Below are 13,098 nucleotides of genomic sequence, written 5' to 3' on the forward strand. Positions count from 1 at the left end.
CTTCCTTTATATATACCCAACACGACTTTTTCCATTTTGGTTGAAAACAGAGGGATTTAAAAAATGCAGAATCCGAGGCTGCTGCTGAGGCATTTGATGTGAGGGGAGCAAAGACGAAAAGGTGGCAAGGTGAGTTTAATGCAGAGGCTGAAAACACATTTATATTTGACATTGTGTAGTGATAAGATCACCCCTAAAGAGAAGCTTCTATTCCTTATACAAACACAATCCACCAGAGAGTTCAAAACTGCTTCTCTGCAGTGTCTGGAATCTTGGAGTTCAACCTGTACATATTCATTTATTAAAGAACAGTCTTGTCACTCATTTCAGTCGTGCTTAAAGATATAGACAGATCCTCAGGCTATTTCACTTCCCCGGAGATAGGAGAGGTTGTGGTCATACAATCTGAAGTTAAAAGATTTGAGTTACAATCATGGGTCTGCTTGTGATTAAGCTTTGGCAACTTATGACACCTCTGAGCCAGTTTTGTCAAAGCAACATTTTTTTTTTTTAAATTGTTGTGAAGATTAAATACAGTTACTTAGCATAGGTGGCTGTCATCATCATTCCTCATCATCATCACCATCATTGACATCGCCATCATCATTATTTTACAGGTCAAAAAAGCTTTATATTTTTCTTTGTAGGTTATGTGACCCATTTTTTCTAATCCCCATTATTTGGAATTACTCTCAGACATTAACTCATTTCTGATTTCTCCTAATTTCCTTGGGGGTGCACCCCAGTTCTCAGGGTCTACTTCTAGTCTTCAGACACCATTGCTTTCTAAGCTGCCCAGTGACATCTGGGTGGCAACGCCTCTGTTGTTCACCATCAGGGCCAATCTAAGCAAGCCTCCCTTAAGTAGTATATTGGCTTTGGCCGGTACCAAGAAAGCTTCTAAGATTCCAAGAAAAGCTTTTCTGGCTCCTGCAACCTAGACCTATAACCTTCCAACTCTGCATTTAAAAGCTTTTTCTCAACTTCTTTATTGTTGTTCACTTATTTTTGCCCAAAGAGTGATTTGTGTGAAATTTTTTGGGGAATTATAAAGTGCTGTAGAAACATTGAAATGGCTATTGTTTCTGTCTTCCAGCCAGCTGCTAGTAAATTCTTAGCACTAAATTATAATCATTAAAACTAAAAGCATGAAAAACCTCATTTACATTTTGATTCCTTCTACATTTTTATATCTACAGCATGTAGAGGTACCCTTTTTTATGTTTTGGGGGAGAGGGCTTTACAACCTCATCTTTATTGTAAAGCACTTTTTCAAACATTGGAGGACTTAATGCAGTCTGTCTCTCAATTCAGTAAACCTCCCTAGGTAAGGAAAACCGGGAAAAAGTTGTGCTTATTTAAAATGAACTAGATGTATTTTATTATTTATCTAGAAAAGCAGTTTTGTTAGTTTCAATTAATAATCTCAAATTTATTAATCAAGTGTTGACAATCTATATTTGGAAAATTGTTTTGATGAAAAATACATAATTTATAATTTATTATGAGGCATTTCTTTCCAAGCAATTGCTTATTATACATTCAAAACCCTTTTTGTGGGTCAAATAATGTCATGGTAATGTTAAATTGTGTTTTGCTCTGCTACCTCATAGATACATTGAGTCAGTTAATAAATATTTGTCTTGCATATTAATAATAAATGTCAAGCAATCCTAAGAAACATGAAGAAAGAATATGAACAGCCACTTAACATGAAAAGAAACAGAAATAATCAGTAAACACTTTAAGAATGCTTACGTTTGAATAAGAACCAAAATTAAAATGAGGCCTTTATAATGTACTATATTGCTGCTGCAGTGTTGGACCCTGTAGTCCTAGTTACCTGAGAGGCTGAGGTGGGAGGATCACTTGAGCCCAGGAGTTTGAAGCCAGCCTAAGCAACATAGCGAGACTCTGTCTCTAAAAAAAAAAAAAAGAAAAAAACAAAGACAAAAAAAAAAAAAAAGGAAAAATTCATATTGCCCAAAAGATCCATAAAGATTCATAACACCCAATGTTGACAATAATTTGAGGTAGCACTGTCCAATAGAACTTTCTATGACAATGGAACTTTCTGTATCTGTGGTGTTCTTTATAGTGACCAAAAACTACACATAGCTGTTGGTTTGTTAAAATATTGCCAGCAAAGTATGGTGGCTCACAACTGTAATCCCAGCATTTTGGGAGGCCAAGGTGGGAGGATTCGTTGAGGTCAGGAGTGTGAGACCAGCCTGGGCAACATAGTAACCTTATCTCTACCAAAAAAACAAAAAAAATTAGCCAGGTATGGCAGCAGGCACCTGTAGTCCCAGCTCCTCAGAAAGCTGAGGTGGGAGGATCCCTTGAGCCTAGGAGTTCAAGGCTGCAGTGAGCCATGATCATGCCACATCACTGCAGAGCCTGGGTGACAGGGCAAGATCCTATTTGGGAATAAATAAATAAATATTACCAATGTTACTAAAAATTGAATTTTTAATTTTTTTAAATTTAAGTAGCTACATATGGCTAGTGGCTCCTGTGTTGAACAGCACTGTTTGGGAAAATAGGCAGTTCAATAAACCTTTTATAATGGTATAAACTTACACACTCCTTTTGGAAAATAATTTCAAAAAAGCCTGCATAATTTGACTTAGCAATACTGATATGGTAACCTGTAAAACAATAATACTTGAAAGTGTGCAAGAATTCAAATAATAATTATGTCAGCATAATTTGTGAGATTCATAATTAGAAACCAATTAAATACCTTAACCATTAATAAAAAAGAAGTTAAATAAATTGTCATATGTTCATACTATGCCATTTTGTACAGCTATTTTTAAAAGTAGGTGTTAGATTTTCCAATACTGATTTGAAAAGCTATCCATGACAGTCTAAATGAAAAAATAATTATGTAATCAAAAATATACATAGTATGACAAATCCATTTTCCGAAGGGAAAAATAAAAAGTTTGTGCATGCATATTTGATAATATATAAAACAAAGTGCCATTTGTGGTTTTCACTAGGGGTGGGTTTATACACTGAAGTGTTGCTTATATATTCTAAAAGCATATTTTCTTCTTGAAATTAAAAAATCCATATAAACATATTAATTTCTTATTTTATACTCAACCTTAGCCAGGATTCAAAGTATGCGAAACTTGTATTCTACCTTTTAAGATTTTACAATTTTATAGGAAAAATAGACATGAAGAAATACTTCATAAACAGTGGTGAACATTGGGATTTTCACTAAACCAACATAAGAAAGGGGGGAGGATACATGACTGTACATTTAATCCCAGTTTGTAGTGGTGGTGCTAAGGGTAGTTGTAATATTTGTGCCGAAGCGTGGGTGAATGATCGGTGCAGAATCAGTCGCCTTTCAATGCCAAGATCACATGATATTCATTCTGCACAGAGACCTACAGGAATTGCTAACCAAGTGCAGCCTTTTGTTGATAGCGATCTCCTCTTTTAAGCTTTTCTCAGATCTTGGATCAAAGCAAGCAATCTTTCTAAACTATAAATCTGATCTCACTTCATCTTTCTCTTATTTTAAAAAAAACGCTTTGTAAGTCCCCACACTGTTTTCAGAATGCTAGGAAGTCCAAACTCATTAGCTTCCTATGCCAAGACCTTCACAATCTGGCCCCAAATCACTTTTTCTACCTTTGTTTTAGAGTACTTCCTATTCACTTTCTTCTCGCAATAGATATTTGTTCCTGAACTATGACAAGCACTTTTCAAGTTTTATGTCTTTTTTTACACAGTTTTCTCAATAATGCCTTTAATTACACCCCTCTGTGCTTATCTACCTGCTGAATGATCTCAAGGCCTAGCTTAATGTCACCTCTTTGAATCCCTCCTTGATTCCCATAGGCAAAATTAATTTCTCCCATGCCCTCTGTTTTCTGAAACTCTCAGTAATTACTTGCATCTTAGAGATAATGTTTGCACATTAAATTATAGATAATTATTTGCATTACTCATTATCATTTTCCCCTATCAATGATGTTGCTAGTATCATGTCTTATTCATCTCTGCATGACGTAATGCATATATAACCTGGCATCCAATGAGTCCTTGATATATGAAGCTATTATTTTGTTGTTTATATTGGGGTGCCACCCCAAATGTGTATTACATACTTGTCATGGCACGTACTTTAAAGACTTCTCTATCAGCTAAACCCTGGTTGAAAACAGTACTGTCATTACTCACCCCTATGCTTTTGTGAACCCAGAAAGTCTTTACTTTCAGCATATCATATTGCTAATTGTCTTCATATCTTCATTTAGTTGGTTTATTTGTTCCAGAAATACGTACTGAACACCCATTATAAACCAGATAGTTTGCTAGATACTGAAGATATAGAATTAAGTAAGATGAAAATTATTCCTGCCCTCCTGAAGCTTATCATCTAGCAGGGAAAATAATAATTAAAATATGATGTAGTTAAAATTTCATATCTGCTCTGCAGGAAAATCATAGGGCATTGTAAACAATTATTTTTAAAAGCTCTAACTTCAGATGGGTTATAAGTCTCCTTAAGGAAGTGGTATTTAGGCTGATAATGGATAAAAATTAGGTAGAAATAGTGAACAGGGATAATGATGAAGGTAGGAAGATGGGAAAGAATTTCAGACAAAGAGAACTAGTAAAGTAGTCAGCATGTTTTATAGAGCCAAATTGTTCAACAATGATTATAACTGTAGTTCTCAGTGGTAGGTAAATCCAGGCCTTTTGCTCAGTATTCCTGGACTGAAACTTATCTTCAATATTTCCTTTCAAATCTATACCTCAGCCCCACGGGCCATGTCCTTACTCAGACTCTTCTTTCTGGTGGCAGTGTTCCATCTCTCATGTTCAAATCCTACACATTCTTCCAAAGTCAGTTCTAACCCTGAGGTTCTCTCTTATCCAGCTCACCTGGCAACAATGACACCTTCCTCTCCATCGTTTCCATGTCACTTTATCTCCATCTATCTCACTATCTGTATCTATACATGCAATTTATATTTCATTTATCTCTATGCCCCACTTCTCAAAAGAGGTCTAGCAGAATCCTTGTACCAAACACATATTTTATATATTTTTATTGAATAAAAATGGCTTTTAATGAGCCATGTATGACACTGATGAAGTAACTAAGAGGAAGCATCAAATGTCCACAGAGTTTAAAAAGCAAAACTACGTAGTCAAACTTTCATTTAGGTAGAAGTTAAATGTGCATTTATCACCCAGTTGTTGGAGGCCAGTTAGCTCATTTGGTTAGAGTGTGGTTCTAATATCACGTGTAGTATGTAAGGTGGCAACTTTCGCAAACATGAAAGCATGAGAAAATCAATACATTTCTTGCAATGACAATTGGAAATCAAGAGCACAGACCTTACAGCCTAGTACTGCAGTGCTTCCCTACTGCTGCTCCTTCCCCTACACACATTATGACAAAGACATTTACTTCTATTAGTTTTTAAATAAAAATTCTAAAATTAACCTAATTCCCTCCCATTGTTTACTTTCAGAAATATACGGTTTGTTGAAGCCGTGACACTTTTCTTGTAAAATGTTAGCATAACTCTGAAGGACAAGTACAGTCTCCGTCTTTAGCTCTGAGGCTGAGAGAGGAATGCGTGTCTCTGGGTTATGGAACCAACCTCTTTCTCCTAAATCTACTTAGAAATGTTGAAAGAGCTGGTTCTATCATTATCTTCCCCTTAAAGCATCAGTACATCTTCCTTCTGACAGGCAACTTTATTTTTCTTTGGACAAATTGAGAGACTCACATCTCTCCTAATTTCAAACCTTTGGGGATAAGATAGCTATGTTGTCCAGGGCTCTGGGTTAGTTAATAATGATCTTGGTGAGTAAGGACTTAGAGTTTTTAGGGTTTAGTGTCTGCAGAGGTCCCTTTGCTGTGCATGGAGAAAAACTCTAATCTGTGTTCACAGAATGAACTGCTAACATTGGCTGGCCATCTTATAAATGTGGGCCTTTGGTCCTAAGAGTGCAAACAGGAAAACTATTGATCATGAATCAGTGTTCTCATTTTAAGGTGGAAAGGATGTAGAATGTATAGAATTTTTAAAGTGGGGAAGAATTTCTCCTGGAACTGCACTACAACTGCTCATAGGAAATTCTATGCCAAGGTGTTTTCATTTCTCTTTAAGTACAGTAGAGTCAAAGATTTAAAATGAAGATAATGAGAATGGGCCAGGCATGCTGGCTCATGCCTATAATCTCAGCATTTTAAAAGGCTGAGGCTGGTAGATCACTTGAGGTCAGGAGTTCAAGACCCACCTGTCCAACATGGTAAAACCTTGTCTCTACTAAAAATACAAAAAATTAGCCAGGGTGATGGCACAAGCCTGTCATCTCAGCTACTCAGGAGGCTGTGGCAGGAGAATTGCTTGAACCTGGGAGGCAGAGATTTCAGTGAGCCGAGCTTGTGCCACTGCTCTCCAGTCTGGGCAACAGAGCAAGATTCTGTCTCAAAAAAGAAAAAAAAAAAAAAAAAAAAAAAAAAGAAGGAACATAATCTGGTTGGAACAAGAATGATTGAAGTAATTATATATAACTCTTCAAATTACACTGACAGCTAATGGTTAAAGAACTCAATTGATTAATATTCATTCCTTAAGGATTCAGTCAGCTAAATCGTAGGAGTTCTTAAAAAACATATTATCTCAAGGGAGGAAACTTCACTTGACCAGAAGAGGAAATGTGTTAGTTTTAGGTTCGGATTGCATCAAATGGCTCATATTCCCATCTAAACTGACCTGGAACCAACTAGCTTTGCTCTCTCCTGCCTCCCAATTCTTCTTTTTCTCTGCAGGATTAGGCACATTTGCTTTTCTGATTCTGCAGCTTTTTCCAAACCAGAGGCAAGAATAATCTCAGGGCCAGATAAAGGAGATCTGATTTCTCCGTAATGTTGCTCTGTTCTTTTTTATTTTCCAAGAATTTTATGCACATTGTCAAATGTGACTGAAATGTGAGGCTTGCTCATATTTTACTGGTGTTTGTCTAGAGATGGAGACTTGGAGGAAGAAGAGTCTGTAATCCATAGCACCCCAAGAAAACATCTCTTCTTTCTAGCTTCACGTGCCTCTGGAGCAGGGAATTTAGTAACTCTCACTATTATATCTCCAATGCCTTTCTTACCACCTAGAATGACCGTGAATGTCTCTAGAATAAATAAACTTTGCAGAATAGGAAGATTACTTTAGAAACCTGAAGATATTTTGCAAGTTTTAAAAAAAAAAGCAACTCAAGGGGCCACGAATGCCATCTATTAGTTTCTTAAGACTACACAATTGGCGGAGAAAATGTCTATAGACAGTAGAGAGCAAAATCCAGAGTCAGAACCCACAGTTTGTGGCAAAAATATTTCTACTTCAAAGGTCTAGTACTTTTAAAAATTATCTTGAAGATTCGTGTAGTAGCTACATTTGCTAATGTGAGTGGAGTATTTTCAGAAGATTAAAAGGAAGTTGGCATTAAATTGTGATTGCTATCATTTCTTTTCAAGTAGACAGGTTAGGCCATGCATTTTATGGCACTGCAGGCTCATTTGCCCTTTGAACCTCTCTCTAACCTCCTCTCCAGTTGAGAAGAACTCATTATTCTGTGTTAGGAGAGTACTTTGTACATCTCTTGACATACCACTGCCACACTGAAACATATTTTATTTGTGCCAGACTGAGAGCCTTCATGGAAAAGGAAAGAAAAGAAAACTAAGGATTAAGTTAACATGGCAGACACAATACTGGATTTTTTTTTTTTTTTTTTTTTTTTTTTTTTAGCATTCTGTTCTCTCCTTTAATTGTTAGACTAGCTTAAGGACATTGGTATTATTTTCTCTCTTTTTCAGATTAAATAAGAAACCAGAGAGATGAACAGAAACTGACCATATGCCACACATATGTTAAGTACTGTTCCCAAGATTAGAACCCAGATCTAACTGAGAACCAATCTCAAGCCCATTTTACTCCACCACACTTAGAGGCAGTGGAGCATAGTAGCTAGCATTGGTTCTACAATCAGATTGCGTGGGTTTACATCTCAACTTTGTCTCTCACAGACTACCTAATTTTTATGAATCTCTGCTACGGTTAACTGTACTGTAAATGAAAAAAGTAGTAAGTGCACAACACATAGGATTGTTGTATTAAATAAGGTAATAATTATTAATCATTTAGAAGAGTTCCTGAGACAGGTAAGTGTTGAGTAAAGGTTAACTATTTTTGAGAACAGATAATCATTTTCTTTTGTATCAACAGACGTGGTACATAATTCAATGTTAGGCAATTAGTAAACCCTGAAATAATGACTGTGGAATTTAATTACATGTTGATGAAGAGGCAGAATTAAGAAAACTTACTGGAATTTTCTGGAAAATATTTCCCAGGTATTTCCTCAACTGTAAATAAGTTTATCTTTCATAGTTCATACAATTCAGGAAACGCAGTGTGGAGCACCCTCATTACTCATGGATTCCCCCACAGTGCTTTTTCACCTGTATTTTTTCAAAACACAAGCTTTTGAATATCTATTAATAAATGTGGAAATGATAATGAAATTAGAAAAATGTGTGATCTCAATAGTAATAACTTTCAGGCAAGAATTACCAACTGATGCTAAAATTAGTAGACGAGGATGTCCATTTCTGCTCAAGATGTGGAATGTGACAAGAAAATGTCTTTCCCATCTTAACAATGAGAAAAAGTTAGATGATCTACAAAATCATAAAAATTTTCTTGAAATCCTAAGAGAGCTGACATTGTAAGGCAAACCAACTGAATTCCAGTGAATGACATACCACTCTGAGAAGGGATGGGACAAAAGAACTATTTCGTTTCTGTCCACAGAAATTATTCAAACTGAAACACAAAAATAAAAATGATTCATAAGGTCAATATGCAAAAATGCATGGTAATTTTACATACTACCAAGGAGAATTTAGAAATAATTATTATTTTTCTTTTGTTATGGGAGATGAGATGCTATTTCTTTGAAGGCCCCTTCTCTTCTTTAGCTCTTGATTCCACTCTGAGAAGAGATGGAACAAAAGAACTATTTCATTTCTGACAGAACATGAGAGGAAAATATTGCAGTCCTAAAAGCAGGTATGAAAAAATCAGCTATAAGTTTACCAGATTCTTTAAAGCAATGTGTGGGATAGCTTATTCATAACTGTGAGAACCTAAACACAAAAGGAGTTGACCCTAGCTCACATGTCCTTTTCCACAGGCTTCCAGAGGTATTCAGGCAGAAGACTGGAGGCGGGACCCTTGGTGGCACCAGTGTGCAGATGTGCTGATAGTGACTGATTGCAACTTACTGGGGTAAGTTGCAAATTACTACTCACTTCTCTGGAATCGTGGCTCAAATAAAACAAATCCCTAAGTGACTGGGAAAGGGGCAACAACCTCTCCAACGCCTAGGGCCAAAAAAAGGCCCTCTGCTTATGTGACAGTGATAACACAAAAGGTAGGAAACCCTTCTTCCTCCGGGACCCAGAAAAAGACTCATTCCTTCTGGGAGAAGGGCAGAATTAAAATATCTCTGCTTCTAGGAAATTTGAAAGAAAACTTTTGGGCCCAGGCTCCTGGACTGATACAATGCAGAGGTCTGCTGCAACTGGAGTATGGGCAGGATCCAAGGGGAGAAGGGGGCAGGAATGCTGAAAAGCCAAAGCTTCAAGGCCCAGTTGTATAGGATCTGTCTAAGACCGAGACTAGGTCAGAAGAACCAAGGATCTCATCATCTCTCAAAGAGCTTCAAACTGAGTAACCAGCAATAATTTTCTACAAACGGACCAGGACAAAGAGTGGCAAGAGATTCTCTCTGTGGTAGGAAATGGCTGAAAGCAGAGGATGGAGCAGTAACACTGAAAAAAACGTTCTGGTACCCAAGGAACCACTCTAAGCACGATGTACATATCCCATCACTGGAGGAATTGGAAGTGTGTGGCACACTTCAGGTGACAATAACAAAAACAAATACCAAACATAGCCTAACTACTAACTAGATTGACTCAGCTCAGAAGTAGAGGTACACACATTTCCAAGTGTAAATGCTATTTACTTTTGTATCTACTGCTTTTCCACACACAATTACCAATATTCAGTAACAATTATGTTCTATAACCACAAAACAAGAAAGAATGACCCCATTGTTAAGAAATAAGAAGCAAGAAAAATCGGAGTCAGAGGTAAGTCAGATAGCTGAAACTGTAGTTGAAATGATCAGACAGAAACATTTAAATAACTGTGATTCGTATATTAAAGGACCTAAAGAAAAAGGAAGATGGCATGCATAAAGAGATGAATTTCACGATAGAGATCAAAACAATAAATATAATCAAGTGAAACTGCTAGAAATTTTACAACATGATAAGGTAAAGAATATTGAAAATTTGTAGACTGAATGCAGCTGAGAAAAAAAGTAAACTGGAAGATGTCCATAGAAATTATTCAAACTAAAACATAAAAGTAAAAATGACTGGTAAGGTCAATATACAAAAATGCATGGTAATTTTACATACTAGCAAGGAGAATTTAGAAATTATTATTTTTCTTTTAAGAGATGAGATGCTATTTCTTTGAAGGCCCCTTCCCTTCTTTAACTCTTGACTCCATTCTTTTTTATTTTCACAAATCCTCTGATCTTGATTAGTGTCTCCCTCCTCAGCTGTTTTACTTTTTATCAAATTATTTGCTTTATCATTCAGACTCTGTAGTAGTTACATAGAAAGAAGCACAAATGAACCTCTTTGACTCCGTGTCTCTACCACCCACCTCACTCCCGCTTCAGCATACTCCCACCCTGGTCTTTGTTTCCACTACTACTCTCAATAAGCTCTAGTCAAGACAACAAGTATAGTGGTTACTTTCTGCCATTGACTTAGCCCTTAGGAACTCTTGACCAGCAGTCACTTCTGCTCTCTTGAAACATTTATTTATTCTGCCTTCCTTGACACCACACATTTCTTTTTCTGCCTCATTGAGACCTCATTCTGTCTCCTTTTCTGGCTTCAATTATCCTATTCAACCTCTAATTACTGATATACTTTAGTGCTGAGTCTCAGATTTCTTTCTGTTCCCTACTTACATTTTTACCTATAGGAAGTATCCTCCAGTTCTAGTGTTTTAAGAACTACTTGTATTCTAATGTCTTCCAAATTTCCATCTTCACATCTTTCCCGAGCTCCAGACTTGCATACACAACTAAATTCATGACATTTTCACTTTGGTTATCAATAGGCATTTCAAATTTATCATTTCCAAAAAAGAACTGTTAACTCTCATCCACCTTCAGCAAATATATTTCTCACATAATCTCCGTCATCTCAGTAAAAGCTATCATTATCTACTCAGTTGCCGAAGCCAAAACATTAGGAGTTGTTTTCGATTGCTCTCTTCTGCTCACTCCCCATGCCCGAATCGGTAGCAAGTGACATCATTTGTACCTGCCACATACGTCCTGAATCTTTCCTTTTGCAGCATTTCTATGTGCATTGAAGTCATTTGGACTATTATATTAGCATCCTAACTGGTCTTTGTGCTTCAACTCCTGCTTTTCTAAACTCCATCCTCACAAAGCAGGCAATGTTTTAAGTATATATATAGATATATACACAAATTTCCTACCGTGGCCTATATGACTTCTGACCACCTCTCAGATCACAGCTTCTTTTGCTTTTCCTCTTACTCAGTTTTTCAACACTGTTGTTTTTTGTTTTTTAACAATTTCCCCTAATCCATTGTCTTTTTCTTGCTCCTGCTAGTTCCTTTTCATTCATACAGAAGCCTAAGCATCTTGTTCCCAGAGGGGCTTCCCAGATTATTGAAGTTAGCATCCAACTGCTCCACTAATACAACCCTAGCTATTCTCCATGTTCTTAGAAGGAGGTCAGCAGAGACAGCAAGATGGGCAGGGGAAAAAGCTAACAAAATACTGTCTCAGCTTGAGACTAGCTTCATTCTGATTTCACAGAATCTCTGGAGAAAAGTCTACTACAGTGTAAATATCCCCTTGGAGTAAGGCAGTGGCCTTTTGTACTCCTGCATCAGTCACTTTTTTTTTTTTTGTCCAAGGTCCAAGGGAAGGATAGACAGTGAGGTTAGCTGACCTCCTGAGAAACGAGGCTGCCAGTGACCAAGGACAGTTCTTTATAGAAGGGAGAAACTGTGGGTGGCAGGCAACACTACTACTTCCAGCAACTGGAAGGGTTGGGGCAGTGGGTAGCAAAGAGAATACGGGCAGGACATCAGCAGCTGCCATTATACAATGTTCATTAAACCCAACTAAATTGTAGGTGGAAAGATGGGCATAGGATTTGAATAACCTAGTTTCAAAAGGTCCTTTTAATTCTAACATTTTACAGATTTGTAATTTTAACAATTTTGTCTTAGTTTATTCATGATAACTAATCATAATACTGACACTGATATTATTTTTTTCTACGGGTTTGATTTACTTTGTGATACAAAGTCAAGTAGTGAGCCTTGATTATGCTTTTCAGAATTCATTAGATCTGTAGAAATTATGTCCAGGTCTTCAATCACACTGGCCCACCCTCAATCATCTTGTCTACATTCCACTCTACCCTAGTCAACTCGAGTTGTAATAAGCTTGCTAGAACTTGAACATCGTATCTTCTGCAATTACTTTCCTGACCACTGTAGGCTAAATTAACTTCTCTTTACTCTAGAAAATGATAATACTTAGCACATTACACTATGGTGTCATTAATTTTGTACAGCTAAGGCTGATCTCAGTGCCCAAGATTTTGTTGTAATTAAATATTTTCTCATCTCAAACACACTCGGAGTTCCTTCTGACTTTTACAAGACTTACCCCCCTTAAACTCATTTCAATCTACACAAAAACTGGAAAATAAAGACAAAATCTATTTATCATCTCAGTATTTTCACTTTTATTTCTGTCAGCTCTTGAAATAAACTGGTGTTGCCTTTATATCTCATTTTTACTATTCTATTCAGGCCGAAAAGAAATTAATTTGTCCAAGCAAATAATGTCATCAACTTACAATGAAAGAATACACACTCTTTTCAACTGGCTGAAGATGGATATTCCTCTTTAGAA

The sequence above is a fragment of the Aotus nancymaae genome, unplaced genomic scaffold (genome assembly GCF_030222135.1).
Source record: "Aotus nancymaae isolate 86718 unplaced genomic scaffold, 86718_ANA_hifiasm-v0.15.2.pri h1tg000059l, whole genome shotgun sequence".
NCBI lineage: Eukaryota > Metazoa > Chordata > Mammalia > Primates > Aotidae > Aotus > Aotus nancymaae.